This window comes from Lissotriton vulgaris, chromosome 5, assembly GCF_964263255.1.
Source record: "Lissotriton vulgaris chromosome 5, aLisVul1.2, whole genome shotgun sequence".
Taxonomy (NCBI): Eukaryota; Metazoa; Chordata; class Amphibia; order Caudata; family Salamandridae; genus Lissotriton; species Lissotriton vulgaris.
The window spans coordinates 1654990796-1655017581 of record NC_141693.1 but is presented as its reverse complement, the minus strand read 5'-3'; the positions used below and the strand labels follow the sequence as shown (position 1 = coordinate 1655017581).

Sequence of the window (26786 nt, the reverse complement as noted above, 5' to 3'; positions counted from 1 at the left end):
CAGGCCCCTTGCATGTCTTCAATAATTACACGCACTCAATGAAAGTCCACCTGAGATGCATTTAAGTATTAGGGGGATAAGGAGATGGTGCCAGATGTCCATATACCTGTCACCATTACTGGGCAATGAGTGGAGGCTCCAAGGAATACAAGAGCCAGCATGACTTCCGTAAGGTGTCAGTTGTTGTTCTCAAAGCAGGTCCTCCCTGATACATTCCACCAAGTCACATTTGCAGACAACCATGAGAGTCATCATCATTAATTTGCCCAAAGCCATAACAGTTCCAATTCAATACAATAAATAGTGAATAAATAAAAAGATCAATAGAAAATAGTAACAAGATAATAGTAAAACACTGTAAAAATCAGCTCATTGCAATAGAAAGAAGCACAAATGGCAACAAGAATTGCAAAAACACTACATGTAGATTGTACTAGCTACGTGGATATGGATTGTACAACACCTACTAATATGCAAACAATTGTTTCTAAGTGGCCCACAAATGAAAGACAGCTAAGTCTAAATCATTTGATCACAGATTGTCTCTTCGACGACATCAGCCCCAAGAATTCGGCAACCCCGTAAGCATGCAGGGTGCAAGAGTCCGATCTCTGGAGACTTAGGGTGACAGAGTGGCTGGTAGTGACCAGCTGTCTACAAATCGGTGCCAGCCATACTGAGCGAGGTTGGGTGTAGGCCGGGTTTATAAACAAAGCATGTGGAACTGACTAAACATTGTCACTGCAAAAGGGACACTTAGCAGACTCAGAACCGTCCCATTTTAATGTAAAAGAACCTAAGCGGAAGTGTCCCCACGCGGAATTGATGGAACAATTTCCTCTCTAAAGGGACAGTAATCAAGCTCCAATATTTCTCTAGTGAAAACGTTGATTTAAAATGTAAGAAATAAACAGTTAATAATCCTACTACTTTTTGCTCCTCTCTATTCAATGCAAACATTTCAATATTGTTTCCTCATAGCACCCTTAGATAACATTGGGACATCCATAGGTTGTGAACAACAATCACCAAGGCCTAGAGAAAGCAACAGATTCTCCATAGTGCTCAGTCATGGAATTTGAATACATCTATGAACGCTGATGATGTCTTGCAGCCCACAACATAGTTTGTCAGCTCTGGGGTGGTCCATGTCTTTCACCAGAAAAGTAAAGTCTATAGAAAAGCTTTCCTGGCTACCTTTTTAATGCCCATATCCAAATATATTGGCTGCAAAGACGTGCTTGATGGAAGGGAGACCAATGCTCTTTACAATCCATTCTCCCAACGCTCTAAAGCAGACATGTCACAAAATCCCTATAGTCCAGCCACATAGAGTGCATCATAAAGAGCCATAGCCATGTAAACCTACAGAGCAGGGGCTCTAGGTTTGGTATGAAAGGCACAATGTTCTTTTAATATTGTTCCAGCAATCTGCCTATGTTTCATCAAAGCCATATTAATGTGTGGGTACCAGGACATGGTATGCGAGAGTTTGATCCCAAAGTATATAAATGAGTCAACCTTTCCTAGGGCCTTGCCCCTTAAAACTAAGGTTGCCTTGGACAGTTCTACATTGTGTGATGACCATAAATGTTGTTTTCTAAATGTTTATTTCTAGGGTATGGTCCTGCAAAAAAGCACTACATTTGTGCAGAATTCATTTGGGGCCACTCAAAGTTGAAAAATTAATAGGGTATAGTCTGTGAAAAGCAATATGGGAATTTTGGGATTAACTAAGATAGAAACATCTGCAGAGCTTTCCGACAAATACTGAACCAGCACATTTAGATATAAGGAAAAACAGTGAGGGCGAGTATGCACTCCTGAGTATGGCTTTCTGCACAGGGATCTGATCGATCAGTTGGTCCAGGGTCCCCAATCTAACCTGGGCATAGTTTTTATTATGAAGCCTAGCCAATAATGAAGGTACATCATGGGGCATGTCTATCTCATTCAGGACCCACCACAGCCTCTGGTGCAGAACCAGGTCAAAGGGGGACTTTCAATCAACAAAGGTGATATTCAAGTCACCTCTGTGGATCAAGACCGTCTTCCAGAAAATCAAAACGAACCAGAAGGGCTGTTCAATTGTTAAGGTTTTACCAGCAAAAAACGCTTGTAATCGACTCATGATATAAATATATAATACCCAGGCTTGGATTTTAGATAGTACCATTCTGCAAAAAACTATTTGTATGCCATCTGTTGGAAAGTGGCGTATTAATAGCAGGAGATATATATGTACCACTGGCAATAAGGCCACTAACACAGTCTAAGGCTCAGTATAGGCCGAAGAAAATTATTCCCATGCTCAACCCCTGGTAGCTTGGATGCGAGCAGGTAGGCTTAACTTCAAAGACAGGTATGTGAAGCATTTAAAAACACCAATTCAGTAAATAATTAGGACACAGCACACAATAAAAACCATCGCCAAATTATAAAAATATGAAATAATTGTATCTTCAAAATGACACCAAAATGAAATAAAATGCAATGTAGTGAACCGGAAATATGAAACCTATAGTGCCTATTGGGACATCTGGTCACACTAGACCGGGACAAAGTCAAAGTTTCAGTCCTACTGTGATGGAGCCCTGCACGGCTACCCCTCGCGGTAGGTCTCAGTCAAGGTTTTTACCTTCTGACTTAGAAACTTTACTGGAGGTTTTGTTATCGGGATCCCTCAAAGCTCTCAGCCAGTATGGGTCTGGTGAGGGTTAACCGAATTATCTTGTGAGGAGTTCCAGGTCAAACCTATGGAAGTCCGGACCTTTCCAGCAGGATGAGCCAAGGATCCAGGCCGGCTCCCGGTTGAAGGTGGGCTGCTTGGCTCGCATGGTTGGTCTAAGTCAACTTTTAATACGTTCAGACTTAGAAACATTTATGGAGCTTTATTTCGCGGGGTCCATTGATGATCTTCGCCAGGCTGGAATCGGTGAGGGTTCGCCAGCTTGTGTTTCCACCAACTCCCGGTTAAACTCTGGAAGTTAGACCTCTGGAGCTTTTCAGCAGGAAGAAACTTGGACGGCAGGCCAGCTCATGGTTGAGGGATGCTGGTTTTGCTGGCCAGGTAGAGTTGGTCCACTTATGAAGCTTTTTTCCAAAGATACTCCAGAGTTCTTCAAACTTCTCGAACTTCTTCCTGAAATTCTTTTGAAGGTCCCAAAGTGTCCAAAACATACTCAAAGGGTCTGGAAGCTCCAAGTTGGCCCTTGAAAGTCTGGGACTTTCCACGATCCACTTCGACAAAACCTTTACAAATCTGGTGGTAGTACTCCAGCCCGGGGTTTCTGGGTGGTGATGGTCAAGTTGAGCTCTGTTAACCTGTACCTTGCAAGGAGTCCACTCTTTAGTCCTTTAGACGCAAGTTAGGTCCACAGGGCTATAGTTCCAGATTGTGCAGCACAGTGAGTCATAGTGCAGGGCCTGGTTGGCATGGTTGGTGCAAATCAAACTTCTCAGTGTGGATCCTTCTTCTTTCACTTGTTGTTTAGCAGCAGATCTGAGAGGCACTGCCACTCTCAAACACTTATTCATTGTTCTCTGGGATGACACAGGAGGGCATTCCTCTCCAATGAGGTACAGGAAAATACCCCAGAGCATGACCATTTCCTCCAAATTGTGCAAGAGTGGTCTCCAAGAAAGCAATATTTCTCCAAAATTCCAAATGATAGAAGTCTCAGCAGAGAGCCAAGTGCTGGCTAAACCAACCTCCAGGATGGCTCATCTCTATATTCTCCCTCCCCAGGCATCTGTACATTCCTTCCGTAAGCCGTCCATCTGGCTGGATTCAAAGAGTAAGGGTGTAAATGAAACTGGTTTTCTCTTGCCTGTCTCCTCCTTCTATTGAAGATTATTGTTTACAAACCCTCTCCCTTGCTCTGGTATTCCTATGTAGCAGCATCCTCTCCTCCCAGAATGGCTCTTTCGCTCGAGGGCCACTTATCACATCATCAAAGCCAGCTAGCTAATCCACTTAACTCTGACCAAGGCAGATCACTGGAAGGCTGAAGTTTGGCTTACAGACATGAAAGTCTTATAAATTCAACAATAGTATATTGTTGGATTTAGCAATACAATTCTAGGAAGTCCTTGAATGATATTTTTCTTAATGAATACGTTCTTGCCATGTTAACCTATGTGACTGGGAATTTGTAATGAGGAAATTGACTTGTGCAATTTTTCCAATACCAGAGCTTATAAAATATCTTTTTATAAGGACCCTGGTTATATCTACAGGACCTTCACCCCTGGAACATCTAGGGGACTTTAGGGTTTCTGAATATGTACAAACATTTTCGGAAACACTTTACTACAATGTGGGCTGTGAAATGTGCAATTTCACTAAACCCATTTTATAAGGGCCATCCTTATTGATACCTGACCCTCTCACCACTGGGACATGTAGGAGAGACCCTGGGGGTACTCAATATGCCAAAGTATTGTAATTAACTAATTTGTAAGTGTCCCAAACACCAGCGTCAAGTTTGGGAACAAATTACATTTTAAAGGCAGTCCTGCAACACGGGGCTGTTTTAAAACTGACCTCAGTCCTCTGCAGCGCACACATGCTAGTGCAGAAAGGGCTGCTGGCCTCTAAACTGCCATGCCCTATTATATACTAGGGGGGTAAAGGTAGTTTTTATCCCCCAGCTCTATGCTGTACTAGGACCTTATAAGGGAGGTCATGCCAATCATTGGGGTAACCTGATCCATAGTGTACCCTAGTGTATGTAGGTGTTTTCACTGTACTCTAAGTGTGTTTTCAGCATAGCACTGGATCTTAGCCTGGCTAGACAGAGCCCAAGGACAGTCAGAGTCAGTTACCACCAGTAACAGTCATTAAAAAATCTTGGGGTGCCTAGGGCAAAGGATGACTTTGCAAAACCATAGAAAAGGCTGATGGGCCTATACTTAGCAGGTGGAATCACCTCTGCTCCTTGCCACGATATGGGGATGGGGGTAGCCTAACACAATTGCATTTGAAAGAACAAGAAACCCAGATATGAATATCCCACGCAAATATGTCAACCAGGATCCCATCTGGCCCGGGGACCCTCCCACTAGCGAAAGAAGACAAAGAAACAAAAACATCCTCTTTGATAAACAGAGGAGCAGTCAAATTCTGCAGACTACTATACAAGGGGGAACCCTCATCTAAAGCACTAATTCCCCCGTAATAGATGCTAGAGGAAAATAACAGCAGAGTAATTGTTGCCAATTGCTTGGACGGTTCTACTCTTTGTTCTCACCCCTGTGCTCACACACCTGGGCATCAAGGAAATTGACACTGAAGACAGTCTGCTTGTTAAAATAAGATTTACAGGATGTCAGACAGGGTAAGCACCATTATCAAGGAGGAAGTCTCCAATATGCTGATGTTAGGGGTGATTGAGCCATCCAAGAGTCCCTGGTCCATCCATGCGGTGGTGGTATCCAAGGATGCCCCACTGGGTCTCACTCCAGAACTCAGGTTCTGCCAACTTCCTGAGTAACTTGAATCTCACCTCAGGGACTTGGCAGATTGTTCTGAATGAGGGGTTGAAAGAGACGTCTGCATTTGTAACACCTAAGGGCCACTTCCAGTTGAGGGTGGTGTCATTTGACTTAAAGAATGCCCCTGCCACCTTTCAGTGGTTGGCTAAGAGGGTCCTGGCTAGAAAGGAGGCATTCTGCGTCACTTACCAGGACGACATAGCTGTATACAGCTCCAGCTGGGAGGAACACCTGTACCGCCTTGAGGAGATTTTTTAAGCCCTGCAGCAAGCGGGCCCAACTATCAAGTCCAGAAAGTACCAAATAAGGCAGGGATCCATGGTATATCTGAGCCACATGGTGTGCTGGTGCTAGGTGCTGCCCCCAGCGCAAAATGTTAACTATCCTGGCCTGGGAACCCCCTAAACACAGACTATGATGAGTGCCTTCCTGGGCCTCACAGGATATTATAGGTAATTTGTTAAGGAACATGTCACCTTTGCTGCCCCTTTAACAGAACTTACTTCAAAGAAGCAGCCCAGCAAGATGATCTGGACAGAGGCCAGTCAGAACGTTTTTGACACGTCAAGGAAGCCATGTGTACAGCACCCATACTCAAGGTTTCTGACTTCTTTAAGCCAGTTCATAGTGCAGACAGAGGCTTCAGAGCATGACATAGGGGCTGTTGTAGCACACTTAAAGGAGGAGGGCCTAGACCACCCAGTAGCCTTTAATAGCAGAATGTTACTTCAGCATTTCTAACGTTTGTGTAGTTTACCTTTATATATTTGTGTATATATAATACACACATATAAATACACACACACTTATATATGTATTGCAGAGCCATTTTGTTAGCGTTCATTAAGGAGTCACAAAAACCATAAAATTGTTAAGCTCAGCCAAATTTAGATATTTGTCTTGTCCTAATAGAGATTTGAGAAAAGACATTTCAGTTAATAAATCAAAATAATACGAAATTGTGTTTTATTACTTAAATAACACAAACAGTTCATATGTATTATGTCTCCAGAGGGTTTTGAGTACAAACATCTACATAGTGGAAACAAGTTGTTCTCCCCTAACCTAGTTTTTGTGCAATATAGTTTTTGTTGAAGACTAGACTACCTTTGGTAACTAACTTCTGAGTAATCACCAGCCATTTTCCATTGTATTGAACAACTAAGCACATTGGCTAAGATGGCTCTCTCTTGATGTAGAGTTGGCGAGTCACTTAAAAAATAATTACAATGCAGCATTTTAAAGGGCATCTTTATGAGCTCAGACTTGGGGAAAATAAAAAAAAATGTTTCCGAAAATGTACAAGCTGTGCTTCCAATAGGCAAAGTAACTTGCTCATAAATTGGTAGCGGGACCAAGAGTGTAGAAAGCACAAAGGAAGTTGCATTTCTCAAGTAGTACAGATGTCACTGGAAATACAAAATCCTTAACCTTTCATTCCATTGTGAAAAGTCTGAACTTGACGCTGAACTTGGATTAATGAAGGTGCAATACTAGCATGATAGAGCTATGTCATCTACTTTTATTGTTATGGGAAACAAGGGAATCTGAAGGTAATACACTAGGGATCTTGGGCGTTAACTTTTTACAAAAAACATTGGACCCTAGTACTTGAGAAATGAAGGAAAAAACAGACATACACTGAACAGTTAGTATGTCCTTTGTCCAGCCGGACAGGAACTTATTATGAAGATGCACACAGTGAAAATGAATCCTAAAGTAATGTCAAGAGGGCACAGCCCGTGACCTCCAGTGAACAACACAAAACAACAAATTCAGGCACGCGAACAAGGCGGTCTGTATACTTATAATCAGTAAACAGACTTGATTACGTTTTAGGGTACCATTGTACAAAGCATTTACAAGCATTTTAGATACATATGATACTGGTGTGTCGACGAAGTTTCGATGCCGAAAACTTAGATACATGGCATCATCTTCAGGACAAGTATATAAATCATGTTTGTCTTGGAATTAGTAACAGTTGCCTTTCATACTACATAAAAACAACATGTTGGGGAAAAAATGAGAGAGAGAAAGGGGAACATTGTGAATATGTTGCTAGGCATGTTCATAGACCAGGTGTGACATGAATGCATTTAGTGACATTAGTTACTAGAAGAAGGATGGCAACATACTGATCTTAATACTGTAAGGGCAAGTTGTTGTGTAACATACTAGTGCTAGACTAGACAGGTGTCAGGTGTACAGCGAAGGTTTGGTGCAAGAAGCCCAGTGCAGTACTTAAATTAACAGGTCGGATGATCAAGGTATTCTGACTAGTGTACACCTTGGGTGGCGTAAATACCACAAGGGACACCAGGGAGGCACGGTGCAGTACTTAATTTACCAGGTTTGGTGGCCAAGGTTTTGTGACTAATATCCAATTTAGGCGGCGAGATTACTACTAGGGAGACCAGTTAGACCCAAGAGCGGCACATTGCAAGGTAGCATTTAAAACATTTGAGGTGAGCCCGTCGAGGATTGCACCGCCTCCCCGACGAGGAGCAACGCCGATGATGAAGCATGACACCCATTCGGGTGTGTGAGGCAAATATTTCCAACAAAATGGATGCCCAAGGGTGTCATATCTACACCCATGGTCACGCCTAACACACAGTCTTGTCTCTTCTCTATCAGGAACAGTTCAGCTACCCTTTTTGGTTAGCATTTAAAACAGAGTCATATCTGGAAGGTGCAATGAGGAAGGGAAAGGTTTGAAGAGAAAATGAACACTGGTTCAGTGCGTATTTAGCAGTTAGAACAGAGCTCATTCAATCGTGAGTTATACGGCGTATTGAGGAAAGAAAAACAGAATATTGATGCAGTTGGATCAAAAAGTGACATACAGCGCATTGTACTAAAGAAGAGGCCACAGACACCTATTGCAGCCCTTCCTGTATGTAATACTGATAGCGCTGTTGCAGAAAAAACGTTGGCGCTATCTTAAGACGGTGGTCCATTATTTGCATGGGGTACAGCCTCAGTCAAAGCAAGGAAACACTTCATCTAAGTGGGTAGAGGCAAAAAGACTGTCAGGGGATGCACCGCAAAAGGCTGCGCTGCTCCATTCTGCAGCAGGCTTACCTTGTTAAAAGTGCACCACAGCGCAGATCCCCACCATAATACAGCCCCCAATGCTCACTTTATATGATACGGCCGAGGTTTCTTATGAAATGATACCTCGTGCAGGAGTCATACGCCCTGGTTTCTAGAACAGGGCCTATAATCTGTCATAACATGACCGGTGGTTGGCAACCACCACCCACAGACTTGAATAATGGATGCAGGAGCCTTTCATCAGCTCCTCATGAAACAAACATGAATGATATGGATGGCATCCACATATTGCACAGGCTGCGGCAGCAGATCACATTTGGCAAGCTCTGCTTCAACACCAAGCTATTCCTTTTCAATTAATTAAGGCAATGATGACAAGAATGAACGTGCTTAAAATAAACGGAGGCAGAGAAGGGATGAGGCACTTAGGGTTGTAAAATTAGAAAATTATTATTATTAAAGATGCTGGACGCTCACTGGAGAGATCAGGGAACAGCTGGACCTGTGTACTGTGGCTCCTTCATTCACGATTGGCAGAGGATTTGACAAACATGTTGGCTATTTGTCAAGAGAGAGAAGCTAAAAAAAACAGAATTATAGAAATGTAAATTGTAGCCTAGTAACAAACATATTTCAGTGCTTGGTATTAAAGAGAAATATGATAGATGTTTACCATCAGATAATGGAGTCTTGGTTAAGATGTGCTGGGGCTTGAAACAACTTGAAAGCAACATTTTCAGTATTATAGCATTTTTTAAAACAGGAGGACAAGCAACATTAGCTTGTTTGAATCCAGTTGATTAGTCAAATTATTTGAGGTCCGGAACAACAAAGAAAAAATAGAGAAAATGACCCACATACCCTGTGACAAAGCTTCCAGATTATAAGGGCCATTAGTATTTTGATTTACAAAAATAAGCTGCTGCTTTTGAACTTTGTTTTTGTAAACAAAATTGTTAAGACATGGCAGCCGCTCAGCAAGCATCTGGCGTCTTCAAAAGAGCGCCAAGATAAGATGACAGCTATTTTCTAGTACAGAGAGTTCCGTGACGGTGGTGGAGATCTCTAAATATGGCAGGCAGCAGTTCAACCCCAAAGCACTAAATGAGGGCGGACAAGTCTGAAATTAAAACCTTGGACTGGGGCAAGGGGGCAAAGCAATCCAAGTGGCAACCCAGTTCAGACCCAGCTATATACAAATCAGTCTTGACCCTGTGTCTCATGGGAACGGTCCAGCCCGAACCACCAAGCCAGGTCTTCCCTGAATTGGAAGCAAGCATCCTGGGACCGGTTTCTGGGTAACACCCCTCATCAGCCAGGCTAGTTTCAATCTAGTGGCAAAGTGAACAAGGGACCCAGGTCTGGGCATACCTGGACAACTTAGGGTGTACAAAGCAAACACAAGGAGATGATGGACGGAGCGCTGAAACTTTTCAGACACTAACCCCCCAGTCACAGATCTGGGATGAATCCAGCATCGTTCTTCCGCTTACTCTGCCACCCCAGTTCAGACCCAGCTGTATGTAAATCAGTAGTGACCCTGTGCCTCATGGGAACAGTCCCACTCGAACTGTCAAGCCAGGTCTTCCCTGGACCAGAAACAAGCATCCTGGGACTGGTTTTGGGGTCAAGACTGATTTGCTTATGGCTGGGTCTGAACTTGGGTGGCAAAACAAGCCAAAATAATGCATCATCTCTTTGTGTTTACATGGTTTTCATGGAGGTTCCACTGCCATGAAATCTGTGATGGAGAAGAAACAAAGTTGGCTCCCTGGTGCCTCATTCTCTGTGGCCTCATACAAGGGGGTACAATATGTGTATGCACACAGGTTCCTGCACGGCATGGACGTTACAATCCATGATGTGCAGGAACCTTGTGTGGCATTCCCGCCGCCACACCGCCCACCTGCCATATCGCTTCTAAGTTGAAATCTAGGGGCGGGAGGCAGCGGCTCTTGGCGGTGCTGGCGCGGAGATGGGTGCCACCTGCCCCTACACATCAAAAGTCGAAATCCAGCCCTTTAGTGTATTGGTCTACAAATAATGCTCGCATCCTCCATTTTCATACTGTTTATTGTTCTATGTAATTTCATGAATAGGGCAAGGACCTGACAAAAATGCCAAAGGAAAGAAAATTGATGCATTTATCAAATCAAGATAAAATGGATGAAAGTAATATGGTCAAGTAATTTCTGTGCTTAAGTGGGATATTCTATGTTCTTTCTATAATTTAAAAAGGAAATAGGTCACGTGGTTGCTATTTCATTTGCAAAATAAATTAATAATCAGGGTTCAAACCTCTGTGACCTGATGCCACTGCACCTGTTGCATCAATGGAGGGTCTGCCCCAGTAAATGTCATGTCTGGTACATAAGAACTCTGGCAATACTAAAATGGGTGCCATTTTGAATGTTGAAACAGGAATATAGACTAGATGGGTGTCCCATTTTGCAAGTGGAAGAGAGCTGTAGAAGAATCACTGACATTAAGGAAATGAATGTGTGTGTTATATTACGATTTAAAGTAGCTTATTGAGCTGAGTGCAGCTTTATATAGTGATTTTTATCAGCCAATGTTCTTTGCTGAATCTTTGTACCTATTGTGCTATCTGTCCTACATACCTCCTGTATCGAAGTGAAACTGTGGGTTTCAGGAGCACTATTATCTTGGAGCACAAAGCAATTTTGTCATTAAATCGTTTGATGCACCACATCCTCCATAACATTAGAAATAAATAACTGTGATAAAACGCTTTAAGCCAGGTTCAATATAAATGCAAACAATGTATGAAAGCAGCTGAGACTGTAAAACCTCCCATTACATCTTTTATAGGTGTGCATAGAAATCCTTTGTCAGGTCTGCTCGTCTTTGATGGAATAGATGGTAAAGTGATGCTATGAGCTAACAAGAGGCGTTGATCAAGACTGCTTAAGCTCAGTTCTCATCACTTGTTTGCTCTCAGCCTCTGATTCTTCCTCAGCTGGGAAGCCTTCCAAACCCATTTACTGACTTGTACACTGTAAGCCTGGCTTTAAGGCGCTAGTGTGCTATATATAATGGTAGTTTGACAGTAGATGGTGCAGAAAAAGGTTACACGTCTGCTTCATTTCTCTCACTATATAAGCAGCAGAATAATCTCTGCCTCTCCAGGCACTGAATCATCTGTTTTATGCTTTTTCAGATTGCCTTTTTTAATCACTTAGGGGCCTCATTAAGATTGTCCTAATAATTCCACCAGAGCAGGCACTCGGAGTTGCTGGCTTCACCACAATTAAACGTTAACTGAAAAAGCGCTTGTTGGAGCGATTCATCCAGAGATTACACCTCCTTCAAGCAGTCACAGTCTCCGCCGGGCAGCATACAGGGGGAGAGATGCAGAAATATACTAATGAAATCTGAATCTTAAATGTTACTCTCCAATATCTCCTAATACCCAAAATCGCTTCACAGGAATTACCGGGACCCTGGTAGTGGTGATTCAAGGGAGGTGGGTATAAATTTATATTTTTCTCGAGCACTCGAAAAGAGGTCCTTAATCTGTGAATGTGTAGGCATTATACATGACATAGACGTCAGAGGTTTTTTAATTGCATCTAAAAGGTAGAAGTGTTTTTTTCTACAAAATCATCTTATGCACCCAATATTATATTTTGAATTGTCTAGTTCTGACACAGTGGGAAATAGCATCACAAAAATATGAGTTCCTCTCCAATTTCAGAGTTGTTTGTAAAACAAATCTGACATACCAAAACAGACAGTGGCTATATGTCAGACTTGTAGATGAGTAGTGGACATTTCACAATTGCTTACCACAAAACTATTTTGTGTTGACTTCTGCGATGGAGTTCACCTTGTTGACTATGGACTGCTAAATAGCGTTTTTGGTCCCCAATGACACATAGGAGCTCACCAAGTGCTTGGTGTTGATGCTCCGTCACATCCGCAATCAGGCTCTCATTCTCCTCCTGACTTGGACCCTTATTTATGAGAGCTTATGCATCCGTTACTTCACTTTTTTGTGATGCTGCGGTGGCGTAAACAATGTGCCACACTACGCCAGATTTACAAATTGACGCATCTAGGAAAATGCGTCACTTCATAAAGTTCTGCGCTACGTTATACCTGCATCAGAAATATATTGTATGCAGGGTGGACCTTCCCATGTAAAATGCCTCGTAGAAGTGGTGTAGTGAAATTTGTGAGATTTCACTGTGTCACTCCAGCTATTGGCTGTGTTACAATCCTTAAAGCTGCTTCAAGCAGGCACAAGGAGTGGCGCAGGGCTTTTCACTTGGGGTTTGCCCATGCGTATTAACATATTGCTGGAGTTACGTCAGTTACCTGACACACTCCAGCAATGCGCCAATATTGTGCCACCAGATACGTCAGGATTCCTGAGGTATCTGTTGAGTCTTTGCGACATGGCGCGCTGCTCTGTAAATATGGCACATCCATGTTGTCGCAAAGGATGGCGCATGAAAACTGACGCATCACTGTTTTCCCCCAGTGATGCACCACGTTTCAAAAATGAGGCCCTGAATCTGCATTTCTTCTTCCCCTGGGTCTCTGACTGGTCATCCTGGCTGTTGAGGGGGGTTGTTAACCTTTGCTGAACTTGGTCCTGGTTGCTCAATTCTGGTGTTTTTTTTTCCTTTTAGGTGTATTTGTAAGCTGTTTTTGACGTTTAAAAGTGACTTTGGGCTGACTAGTGTGAATTATTTTGCTGCTAATTGGCCAGCTGGCACTTTTCTCACGCTAATGTGTATTTTTCTATCGCCTTGATGCTAGTGTTAGACATTTTTCCCAGCAGCCAGCTGATCCTAACGCCATGTACTGACATACTGTAAATAAGTTGCAAGCATAGCGTTAGGCAGCAGCGGTGAATGAATTGCTGCTAAGCAACGTGAAAGCTGCTTAGCGACCATACTGGCAAATATACCCCCCAGTATGGGGTTCTGGAATTGCGTTCCTGTGTAACGTTCCTTTGGGTAATAAACTTGTTATTTGCTTATCAGTTACCAACAGTTCCCCACCTTTGCTGTTTTATTATTAATCTGCTAAATTCATTTTCACCTTACTTCAACGTATCCCATCTTCTTAAAGACACCATAGTAACAACAAACGGTTGTTGAGAAGGAGGAACATCCTGAAGTGGGAAGGATAGGCAATGAGGGAAACAAGATGCTGACTACCTTCTAGACCCAAGCCACTGCCCTGAAGCTGTTGTACAAGGTTGGGCCAGCCGTTCCTGTTGGAGAACAGTGAAGAGCAAACACTTGACATGAATCACGATGGTCCTTGATGCTGCACAGGAACAATGTTATCTGTTTGTTGCCACCTTGAGACCTCATCTGTGCACGCGACTCAATTACATCACATCAGGGATTCCCATCTATTGCTGCCTGCTCCAGCTTGAAACTGGGCAGAATAGCCAGAGGGTGGCATAGCTGTGAATCTAAGCGCTGCCATTTTTGGCCAGAGGACAACCGATGAGCACCCAGCATGCTGAATATGCAAAATAAAAGGGAATGTTTAGTGCTATCAAGCCACATTGGCAGGTATTGCCTGAAATAGGCAAGTCAGCATCAATATAAGAAACGCATTACACATACCTATGTGGCTCTGAATACTGAAGTCATTGAAATTGTATTTTAGGCAAAGGGGAGTGGCTGGAAAACAGAGAAACAAATGGTGTATATGCATTTGTAACTTTGGGCTCCTAAATTGCGCATTGAATAACATAGATATGTGAAGTGTCTTTTCCTGTTGTCCTGTCACCCTCGTGTCCTTGGAACACTTTCCAATGGCATGGAGGTGACTGCAACTTTTGTATTTTTTGCTGCTGTAGGGCAACACAATTAGACTGCTACCAAACGAAGGAAGGATTTCATGCCTACCTAAATGTATTTTGTGGCCACTTAGTCATAAGAAAAAGAAAATTCGTGCTCTGAAAAAATGATTGAATGCTAAAGATCGCAGAGTCTTGAAGCATTTGTGTCCCATCTTATTAAAGGAGAAACAAGACGAGAATGACTTGGATACATTTGAAAAGAACTGTGAACACTTCGTTATGAATTGTGGCATTCAGATTAATGAGTTGGTAGCAAAGCACAAGTTCAATTAGACGCTTCAGGAAACGGCTGCCGACTGGAAAAGTGATCTTGGATAACACTTTTAAAATAGCTAAAACGTGTTAAGCCATGAACCAAGGATTGAAACAGCTGATACAGAACAAGACCAAGGTAGGCACTGTCCAGGGGAAAAAACACCAAGAGGATGTCAATGTAATGACTACAGGGTTGAAAACCAACAAACACGTGGGCCAACTGAAGGAAGCCATGTTTCCCTGTTTAGTTTTGATTTGTGGGGTCATGTAGCAACAAGCAGGAATTGCCCTGCTGTGGAATAAATGTGTCACAAATGCAAGGGAAGGTATCTTCATGCCACATGTGTAAGATAAAGGTAAAGTAGAGGTAGGTGGCTGGAGATACAAAGAACATGCTCAAGTAACAAAGACCAGAAATGATGAAGTACCAGAAGAGTTAGTGTTTCAAGTATGTGAAGATGATGATGATGAATTGAGCAAGGATGGTACTCTTTGTGATATCTTGATTTCGGTACTGGCAGATTCAAGAGCTAAATACACATTGATAGAAGATAATTTACTTGACTTTTTCAGTGAGATGGTTTTAAATCTCCCTGACCTTTGTCTTAAAAGCTATGGAATAAACCAGTAGACATGGTAGGTGTTAGATCTGTCCACTTTAGGGTGGTCTTCCAAGAAACATTTTGTCTCCACTCCTCATGCTTTGCTGAATGTGTTCTTGGTGGGCTAGGACACAGCACACCTTACCACAGCTACCCAGTGCTAAAGTGCTTGCGCTCTCTCCTTTCAACATGGTAAAATTGGCTTAAGCCCAATTGTCACATTTTATTTACTTGTAATTACCTATCAAAGTTTTGCTACATGTACCCAGGGCCTGTAAATTAAATACTACTAATGGGCCTGAAGCATTTATTGCGGGCCCACATAAGTAGCATTAGGTAGCTCTTTAAAACATGTTTCAGTCCTAGCAGTGAAAGACTCTCAAATTAGTTTTTCACTACTACAATAGCGACTTTTCCCATTGGATAACATTGGGTTAACTTATTACATTAAATAAGTGATCACTTTTGTGTGGGAGCCAGACTGAATGTCGGATTTGGTGCCTGGGGATGTGTAATTTAAAACAATCTTTTATGATAAAGTCAGATTTTAATTTACATTTCTGAAAATGCCACATTTATAAAGCTGGTCTTTCCTTTCCCTAACAATTTGGTGCCTGCAGCCTGTTCCTAGGTCACATGACTAGGTGCAGTTGGCATTTGGCCTTTGTGTATTCATCTCACACAGTATCACAAATGGGGTTTAATAGTTGGCAGGATGGACAATCTCTGACAGGACTAAGAGGCAGCGCTATCACCTATCACACTTACACTTCAAGGGGACTGGCTCAGGTCACACACTAATTTATAGTGCCACCTAGGCATACCACCACTGCCACCTCAAAGCTGTCAAAAAAGAGACCCTAATACCCCAGATTGAAACCAGCACCAACCAAACCAAGGAACTCTTAACCATCGTCAGAGAGTTCACCTGCCTGGCAGCCACAGAAAACGTACTCTCTCCCTCACAGGAACTCTGCGACTCCCTTGCTGACCACTTCCACAATAAGACTGCAACCATCTACAGAAACTTCGGTCCTCACCCGTCCGACCCCTCCTGCATCCCATCAACCACAACCACCAACCACTCACTCACCGGATGAGAACAACTCAGCCCCCCAACAACTACAGCCCTGATGGACACCATCCACTTAGGAGCGCCCACGACCCCTGCCCCCACTACTCTTCAGCCTCAGAAGCAGCAAGATCAGCCACTAGCTCAACATCATCATCAATGCCTCCATAACTAAAGGCAAGTTTCCCGATGTATGGAAAAAAGCAGAGCTTAGACCCCTACTCAAAAAACCTTCAACAGACCCCAGAGAGCTCCACAACTACCGGCCCACCTCTCTCCTCCCATTACCCACTAATGGAGAAGGCCATCAACCTCCAACTCACTGATCATCTGGAAAGAAACAAGCTGCTGGACCCATCTCAATCAGGTTTCAGAGCCACCACAGCACCTAGATAGCTCTGATTGCAACAACAGACACCGAAATCCTACTTGACAGAGGTGAATCAGCCAACCTCATCCTCCTGGATCTCTCCACAGCCTTCAACACCGTCTCCCACTACACACTCATCAATCGACTACCAAGATTGGAATCACAGACTATGCGCTGAGATGGATGGCTTCCTGCCTCACAGGATGCACCCTTTCTGGCAGACATCCCCGAATACACAGAGGCAACAGAGGTGGATGTTCCTTCTTACACCTGGTTGCCTAAGCTAAAAACAACCTTCTCCTGCAATTCAGGACCGCCTCATCCTGCTCGCTATTCAGGAAAAGACTCAAGACTTGGCAGTTTGAATGAGCAAGATCACCACAAATCAGCTAGCAACTCCAGGGCCTTGAGACCCTCACAGGTGATTTTCACCTCTTTATAAATCCCTGATTTATTGATTGATTGATAAGCCATGCTGTGGTGTTTTAAATGTCCCTTAGAAGGGCCAGGTGTAGCTTGGGAGTCCCTGGAGGTGGGCGTTGCTGCCATCCAGTTCAAAGAGAATGAGGTAGTGAATAATATTTCTGAGGTTACATATCAGGAGGGCAAGTACTAGACCTTCTTCTTTTTCTTGGCAATGTGTTATTTGAGGGTGAAATCTTTGTTCAGGGTGAATCAGAGTGATGCAGCATTGAGGAAAAATTGGGGTCTGAAAACATTCAAGTTTGTTTAATTGAGCAAGGTTTTGATTAGCTGTTGCTCTTTTTTCTTGGCAAATAGTCGAAATTCTGCTTTGATGGATTTGACATTCGCTTTGGTGCTGGACAATCAGGTCTGGTTGAAATGCAATGATGTTGAAAACGGATGTTTGGGGTGCAGGACACTTTTCTAAACAGTTTCAGTGCCTTGTTATATTTAAGTATGTTATTTCTGCTATGTTTGATCTTGAAAACATTGCATTTAGTAGTTTGGGAATGTTTAAAAGGATAGGCATTCCAATTGTGGTCTCCTCTCTCAGGCTGGATCTCAACTATATAGTTCTGAAGTTTGGGTGGTTTCTAGGCTATGGACCTTTCAACTGTTTCCAAAGGCAAAAATCAAAGGTAAACATCAGAGTACAAAGGCAGTGGGGGCTGGCACAGGAGAGAGCGGTGGTATGGGGTGGAGGCGTTGCGGGGTGGGATGCGGAGTAAGTCGACAGATGACGAGATAGGTAAAATTAAATCAACAAATTGAATTAACCACTTACCTTACACTCACTGCATCGCTGAGACAGGGATGCAGAGAGTGCAAGGTAAGTGATTTTATTTATTTTCTTATTTAATTTTACCTATCCCATCATCTGTCGACTTGACCCCACCCCGCCTCTGCCCAGCCCAACTGCTCTTACCTGTGCCGGCTGCTACTGTACAAAGGCAAAGAATGGCAGGGACACAAGCTGTGCAGCCAGTCAGAGACTTTTATCCTTAAAGGCTAAATGAAGGTAGCCTTGGTCTCTCCTGTTTGCTTCCCATTCACTTGATAATTTACCAAGATCTGCAAATATCTTCGCAAACATTGTTATACCAATGTTCTTCAGCCAGCACTAGCAAAAAAGTCCCGTACTGGGACAACAACCTCTTTCTTATGTCCTGTTCATCTCAAAATAAAGCTTGACCTCCGCCTCCCCTCTAATTGTTTGTCTTTCTTTTAAGTAGATCCAGAAGAAATTGTAATTATGTCAGCGTAATCTGTGTAATTTAGGGAATTTTGCATTATAAGTCTTATGAAATTCTCAAAATCACGCCTTTACATCACATTGGATAATTACATACCTTTCACAGGAAAAACACAAGTGGCTAGGTGATGAGCAGCCGTTGCTTGTGCAACTCATGAAGCTTGCGCTAGTTCTTTGTTTCAAAATTGATGTGAAGATGCATTTTCCACTAAAATATAGCACTAAATGATAGATTTACATTTTTCATGTATGCCCAGACTTGGACCACTTGCTCGCTGTGCCACTTGATTCAAGCTAGCCTGGCTGATGAAGGGTGATACCCCGAAGAAATTGGTCCCAGAATGCATGTTTCCGGTCCAGGGAGGACATGGTGTGGCAGTTCGGGGTCGGCTGTTCCCTTGAGGAGCTGGGTCAAGACTTTTTTGCATATTCGCTGGGTCCTTGCTGGGGTGGCATGGTGAGCAAAAGAACCATGGATTTAACCCAGATCTCATGATTGGGAGGGTGAATGTTTATATTGTTCAGCATTCTGTAAATCATTTGCTTGCACATCAAGTCACTAAAACAGCAGTGAGTTGTGGTTGCAGGAGCTGCCTACAGTTAAAAGCGAGACTTCTTAGCAATGTCTCCATCCCAAACCCTGCAGTGTAATCAGTGTCAATCCCACCTCAAATAAGCGGAGCCACTTTGGTCCAACCCACCATAAATCTTAGCTCAAGCATCACTGCCATTTATTTAATTTGTGCTCCTGACCAAGGATTTATGGAACACCATAGTTGATGTCTGACCTTTATAATATGACCCCTTAATGGTATTGACCAATCGAACCCACACCACATATGTTAGCCTCCAAGTTGGTGCGATGTAAATGAGGCTGCAGGCACAGCTCTTGTAGGAAAAGTCTGACCAGGTGAAAAACTATTCCACGTTTAACACCTAATATTGAGGCTGGGCATATGATTTGTACATTTTTGGATTGTTAGGGCCTTAGTAGGCACCTCTATTTGAATGTATACTTTGTAAATAGACAAAGAGAGAATGGTCTGATCATGTAGTTATTGAGTGGCAATTTTGTTGTTACAAAGAAATATACTGCATTTAAATGATCTAATATGAGGGACGGCTACATTTAATACTTTTAGGACGTTAGCTGGTGCGATACATTACAGACTCAACTTGATCATGAGATAATTGCTCATGCTGGCAGGTGTGCACGTGGAATTTAATTCACTTTAGAGTTGTATATTACGGCAGCCTCTCCATCTGTCCTTGGGACAGAGATGCTTTAGTAATGTATCAACTCTAATGTGCCCAGGATTCCAGATACACAGCAGTCAGCATGAATAATTACTTCTTCATTAAGTTGTCGCTGTAATGTACAGCTTCGACTTGTAATCATAAAGTCCTTTTATGGAGTTATTGAGTACAGCTCCTGCAAGGAAAAAGGCTTTTGTCCTATCTTGAGGTAATGCATGTCTTTCCGAAGGTTATATAAGGCTGTAGTAGACGTGACTCCTCTAAACTCTCAAAAAAGGATTCCGACTTCAGCGTAGTGCACCATAAAGAACAACATCTGATTTGCTTTTTTGGTTACTTGAATTATGTTATGTTAAATTATATTACATGATAATTAAAGCCAGTCAGTCAAAATACTTTATTGCGATAACTTAATATCATACAAAGACAATGGCAAGTATGCATTACATTAATAACATTATTAACAATACAAGCAATACATTCATTGAGAGCAATTAAAAAACAATTGGAATATAACAAGTTAAAAATCATCATACATCATGTTACAGTTTACATCAACAAGAGAGATATAAAGTGCAAGGTGCTAAAGTGCAAAGTGCTTATGTGCAAAAAGACTTAAAAAACTTAAAAATACTAGGGAGATCCCCAGCAAAATGTTCATTACTAGCATCTGATTACCCTGTTACAGTGCTTTCTGTGATTACAGACCCTAGAATGTTACAAGCAGACTAACTAAGGTGCAGGGTCTGTACTACAAAGGGAGGTAGACACATTTTTTAATCTAATGTTCCTGCTTCTAATAGCTCTCACCAGGAAACTAGCCACGTGAAACATAATCCTGGGAGTTTGTAACAATTGTAGATAAATAAGAGCAGGTCTAACTAAGATGAATCCTGCTTCCTTAAGTATAGGTACAAGGAACAGTCTCCGAGCTTCATTGTAGTGACTACAAAACATTGGAAAGTGCATGGTATTTTGCTCAGAGAAATGATCGCAGGAACAGGGTGGTGCCTTTTCTGGGGTACTCCAAACAGGATAAAAGCCCAAATTGAAATGTATCAGATTAAAACGAAAACGAGTTAAAATAAACCTGTGGTAGGGATGAGTCACCACATTAAGATAGCTATCAGGACCATTAGGTTAGACAATACTAAACTGGCCCTGACACTGGGTTTTTTCAGCTCGATTTCTTCCCTCTCCAGGGATAGGAGCTCCTTCATTGCATGTTTAGTGTAAACAATGTCTTTAGATGTTATAGAGTCAATAACAGAGTAGAGCTCAGGCCTCCCCAGCCTCAAAAAGGTTTCCTTAATATACGTCAACCACCTGATGTTATGCACTTTGTCTAGGGACAAACAGTCTCTCATTATGATGTGATTTAGGGGAATTTCTGTGTTAAGCCACATCCTCAGCCAGGCAATTAAAGGTGCTATTTTTATCAGGTCTGAGATGTAGCCTTCCCCTAATTCCATATGGACGGTGTAGGACGGGGTTGACTGAGGGACGCCAAGAACAGATCTAAAGAATTTGTTTTCCACTGTCTGTATGGGATCCACTCCCCTATATCCCCACAATGAGCCACCATATGATGCAACTGAGATACATTTGGCCTTATAGATTTTACTAACAGCTGCAATTGGCCTATCAAGTTTTTTAGAGAACCCATGAAAGGCTGCAGATGTCCTAGCCAACATGATTGCTCTACTATTAACATGGGGACCCCAGCTACCTTTCTCGTCAAAGGTGATCCCCAGGTAGGGAAAGGAGGAGACGCGCGCAAGCTTTTCCTGCCCGCAAAGAAAGATTTTGTGAAAAGGTCTCCTAGAAGCCCTGCCCATAATCATGACCTGAGATTTTTTAGCGTTTATTTTCAGGTCAAGTGAGCCCATAAAACATTCAAAGGCATCCAGGAGTCGTTGAAGCCCCACCCCGGTGCGTGCAAGAAGAACCGCGTCATCAGCGTAAAGGAGAACAGGCATCCCCTGATCCCCTGCACGCGGGATGTTGCTAGTCACGCCCCTGAGAGCAGGCTCCAAGGCGTTCACATATAACGTGAACAACAGTGGTGCCAGTATACATCCCTGTCTAACTCCTTTTTCAGAGGCAAAAACATCTGTACACCTTCCACTCGAGGAAACTCTAATCTTTGCAGTAAGGTCAGAGTGCAGGTCGGCCAATAAATTAACTAAGGTCCTGTCCAGGCCCATGTCAAGTAATTTTAACCAGAGCTTTGTTCGATTGACCATATCAAACGCAGAGGAGAGGTCCATGAAACCTAGGTACATGGACCCATCCTTGGCCCTGGTATATTTCTCGATCAACAAGTGGAGATTAAGGCATTGATCCAGGGTGCTTCTTTTAGGTCTGAACCCATATTGCACATTAGTCAAGATACTGTTCTCTGTAGCCCATTCATTTAATTTGGCTAGTATGACTCTCCCTAAAATCTTGACTGAAGAATCTATCAGTGAAATTGGTCTATAACATGCTGGATCCTGCCTATTTCCTTTTTTTAAAACAGGAATAATTATAGATGTTTTCCATGACTTGGGGATGTTATCATGGTTTAAGGCATTAAAGACCCTGCAGAGTAGTCTTGACCAGAAGTTAGGGAAGCATTTAAAGGCATCTGCGGGAACACCATCTGGTCCCGGTGCCTTTTTTTTCATGGTACAGTGTATTGCAGATAATACTTCCATGACTGGTAATGCATGTCTTTCCGAAGGTTATATAAGGCTGTAGTAGACGTGACTCCCCTAAACTCTCAATAAAGGATTCCGACTTCAGCGTAGTGCACCATAAAGAACAACATCTGATTTGCTTTTTTGGTTACTTGAATTATGTTATGTTAAATTATATTACATGATAATTAAAGCATAAACTCTACCTATTCTTTAAACATCTTCTTTAGAGGTTGTCTGAGGCTGTCTGAATGATGTTAGTTTACCAGCTGGTATGAAGCCTTGACAATGTTTGGGGCACCGCTCTCTCTCGATCTCCTTGTCCTGGTTTATGTATATATTATCTATGCGTCTCATTGTACATTCTTTTAATCTCACTGCCCACTGTGGTTATCTACTTAAGCTTGCCTACCGGTGGTTATTGTGAGTTCCATCGTCTACATCTGTGCCGCCCTTTCTTCGGGTTTCTTTTAGTATTTCATGAAGGGTGATCCCCACTGTAACTGTAGGGGCAGTTGCTCCACCAAACCAGTGGTCCCCCCACCTCATTTTCAGACTGGCTTCAATGTCAGAAACCCTGGTCTGATGGCCCATCAGCCATGGGGTCACTGGGTCACAGGAGCCCTTCGTATCAAAGACAGTTAAAAACGTTCATAATAGAAAAAAGCAAATGCCATTCTAGCCAAAACAACATGATAAACCGTACAGAATTTTAGTAAAAGTTTTGCTGAAGATGCACCTGCCGCACCCACAGCTGTGCTTTCAATAAAACAAAAAACAATTCTCACCAATAAGACAGAGACTTAATAAAAGAGCAAATGGTCTCCTCCACTGAGTGGGGGCAGAGGGCAGAGGAGTGGCATCTCTCGCACCAGATGCCTGGCATAGCGGAGGAGCAACGCCCACCTGCCAGCCTCAAAATGTGAAACATAAAACAAAAGAACAGGTTTATTATCGGTTTATTTTTCAAGTTCCAGTCTTGTGGTGCGGCCATCGCGGGGGCAGTCAGGAGAGGGAGTGAAGGGTACTGCTATCAGTGCCTGTGGTGGTTTGGCCAGCCATCTCAAGCCAGCCAAACCGACATGCGCACTAAGCTGTCTTCAACACAGAGCACAAATCAAATTCAAGGCACTCAGGGCAATCCTGTCGCTGCTTTCAAACATGAGAGTAGCGTTCGGATTGGATGCAGGTAGCTTGGGAGCCTTTGCTCCAGCAAGGATTAGGAAAAGAAGAGCAGTGGGCGTTTGCCAGGTACGTTTTATTTTCTGTATTTATCGTCGCCCCATTCCCTCCTCCCCCTGCTCCACCACTCGGCCCGCACAGCAGATGGTACTGATGCCTGGTGGTCTTCCCACCAATGATTAAATAAATCTCTTAGTTTCCTTTGACTTGATTCAATTTTTCCTGTGTCTATGTTTCTCTTTTCCACTGCACGTCTGTGTCTACATTGCTCTGTTGCCTTGTTTGTTTTTTCCATGCCCCATATTCCGTGCGAACTCAGCTGAGTGCTTGTGTTTGGACCTAGGTAGTAGCTATGGTTTAATTGGCTTGGTAAACCAAGCTAAGGGTTTTCATTATTCTGCAGGTAAGACCTTTGAGAACCAGGAGAGGCTTGTACGTTTAACTCACTCAGCAATATCTGACTCATGGCGAAACTCACCCACTCTTAGACCAAGGTATCGCGGGGTCCAAGCACCTCCTTTCCATTAACACCTACTTTGACCAGGTTTCTCCCAGTCGTTCTAGGTACGCACACTAACGGCGACCTAATGCAAAGGTTTTATGTTGTTCCTGTATCCTGCACTATGTGTTTTGTATTTTTGTTGTACCTACATTTATTTGTTTGTATACCCACCCTGATTGAATGTAAAGCGCTCAGATATCCGCAAGGATCTTGTTAGCACTATATAAGACCTTCAAAATAAATACAAATAAAATAAAAATAACACCAGCTAAGTCTATAGTTGGATATCTAGGACCTTATTTAGAGTTTGGCAGGCAAAAGGTGACAGATATCCCATCCACTGTATTACTTGTACAATAGACTACAATACACTTGAAAAATCGCAGACAGACTAGTCACTACATTTGTGACAGAGTAGCCCACCCAACAAACACTAAATAAGTATTTGTGAAGCCCTTACTTAGTGGCTGATTTTTTTTTTTTAATCACACTTACAGTAAAAAAAATTGTAAAAATCTTTGCCAACAAATTACCAGCTGCATTGTGGTGCCTTTTTGGTGTACTTTTGACCTATTATTTCTGCTTGTATTCTTAAAGTGTATGGTAAATTATTAATACATGCACCAAAGCTTCTTAGTTCTGAATGTAAAAGGATAAAACTGAGGAAAAACAGAATTCCCATACGGAAGGAGGCTTCTTTTACCGTGAAGATGAATTGGCAGGGAATTCAACACTGTTACTGCTGCTACAGAAAAGGCTCTATCACTGAGCCTGATTGTTCGGTTCTTCAGAACTGAAGCAAGTGACTGTGTGTTAAATTCAGTGAAGAGGTCACTTGAGTGCCATGAATATGTATTTACTTAGACGTCTGGTGACTGTTGGTAAAGCATTCAAAGCAATATTACCATTATACTTAAGGACTACCCTGATCCTCAGGGGAGCCAATGGAGCTGCCACAGTATCGAGGAAACATGATCACCCCTTGGTGTCTCTGTAAGGAGATGTGCTGCAGCATTCTGAGCTAATTGAAATTGATAAATAATTGATTCAGCAGACGACAGATAAAGTGCAGTTCCACAATGATGCCAATATTGGATAAGAGAATTTAGTACTGGGATGTGAAATTAATCCTAAACAAAAGGAAGGAGTGGAGTGTTCTTACTGTCTTCAGCTCCCAGTAGAAGGTTTGGCCACGTTTGCAGTCTGTGCTTGCAGTGAAGGATCCTCACCCATGTCAGTGCCAAAACTGTAAAGAGTGTTAGCAGACATTGCACAAGTGTTAGACCTGTCATCCTTAGGGTGGTAGTCACCGAACTGTTTTGCCTTTTGCCTCCCACTTTTCCTGTATCGTTTGTTGACATTAGGACTCTGAGCACTTTAACACTGCTAACTAGTGTTAAAGTGCATGTGCTTCCCACTAAACTTGGTAACATTGGTATGTACACAATTGGTATGTTTGGTTTAATTGTAAGTCCCTTGTAAAATGGTATGGCATATACCCAGTGCCTGTAATCTATATTCTCCTAGTAGGTTTGTAAGGCTTATTGTGCCGCCCACACAAGTAGCTTTTCAAACCTCTCTTAGGCCTGCCATTGCAGGGCCTGTGTGTGCAGTTTACAGCCACTGTGACTTGGCATATAAAACCACTTGCCACGCCTCCAACTTCCCTTTTGGTACATATCAGGCATCCTAATGTAGCACCTAAGTGACTCTATGGGCATGTAGCTAATGGGCAGGACATGTCATTTTCTCCTTTACATGTTCTAGTTGTGAAAAACAGCTAGATTTCCTTGTTACCACTGTGAGGCCCACTCCTATCCTCATTATGTTTGGCATGGTTTGAATAGTCATGATAACTCCTCTTTAATGGTAATGATGGATTTAACAACACTATTTTATTAATGCCACTTTTAGAAAGAGTATCAAATAAGGGGTTTTGTCCTACGGGGCCAGGCTGGACTATATACGTTTTAGAAAATACAAAAGTGCCTGGTCTCGAGTTTGATGCTGTTTTTATTATTTTACAGCAGATCAGAAGCTTCTGGTTAATCGTAAAGCTTCCATGATTTATTAGATGTTTTACCTCTTTTCACAATGTTTTTTTGAACTGATGCGAGGTTTAAACACAAACTTTAACAAACGATATTTCTGACATTCAGTGAAATACAATTATGCTCAAATTAGACAACATTTCAAATACCACGTAAACAAAATACTCATTTTAAACAGTGTAAAGAAAAACAAGTTGATAGGGTACACCAGAACAAGTTATCACAGTCCTATTGGCCGAATTTCTTTTAGCTATTTAGGACTGGGGTCACCATAGGCTTTTTATTTATTGAAATCGAGTCCCACAGCCTGGGACAGATATGTAATGCCTTTGGCGAAAAGAAGGGATGAATCCTTTGGGAAAGCCGACGCGTTTCCAAACCCGGACCGTGAGTTTGCGGGTTTTTCCTCAGGGCTACCTGGGTACCTAGTGGTGTAAATAATAAAGAAAGCTTCTTTTAGTGCCTGCTCCTATTTAGTTAAAACTGAGCTTAGCGCTATAATGGACATAGGAGTACCTTTGTGTTCCAGCGCTTCGGTTTCTTCTGTTTTCTGGGGAGAACGATTTTCAGACCTGTATTTAAAAAAGACTGTTTGACCTTTTTTCTGAAACGGGGGCATTTCTTGTTATTTCGTAAGTGCGAGAATCACTACTTACTTGTAAATGTAAATGTAAATGTATGTAAATGTAT

General features: G+C 42.5%; 1 protein-coding gene and 1 long non-coding RNA gene across 2 annotated transcripts in view; one reads left to right on the top strand and one right to left on the bottom strand.

The window, feature by feature from the left end:
- The window catches only part of LOC147716912 (acid-sensing ion channel 2-like), a 1907803-nt gene that overhangs the window by 617774 nt on the left and 1263243 nt on the right, over positions 1-26786 (top strand). The gene's annotated exons all lie outside the window — the stretch shown is intronic.
- Positions 1-26786, bottom strand: part of LOC147716913 (uncharacterized) — a 133678-nt gene that overhangs the window by 66618 nt on the left and 40274 nt on the right. Inside the window, exon 2 of the long non-coding RNA XR_015296051.1 lies at positions 9034-9135. This is a non-coding gene — a long non-coding RNA (uncharacterized LOC147716913). The remainder of the gene's footprint in view (positions 1-9033; positions 9136-26786) is intronic.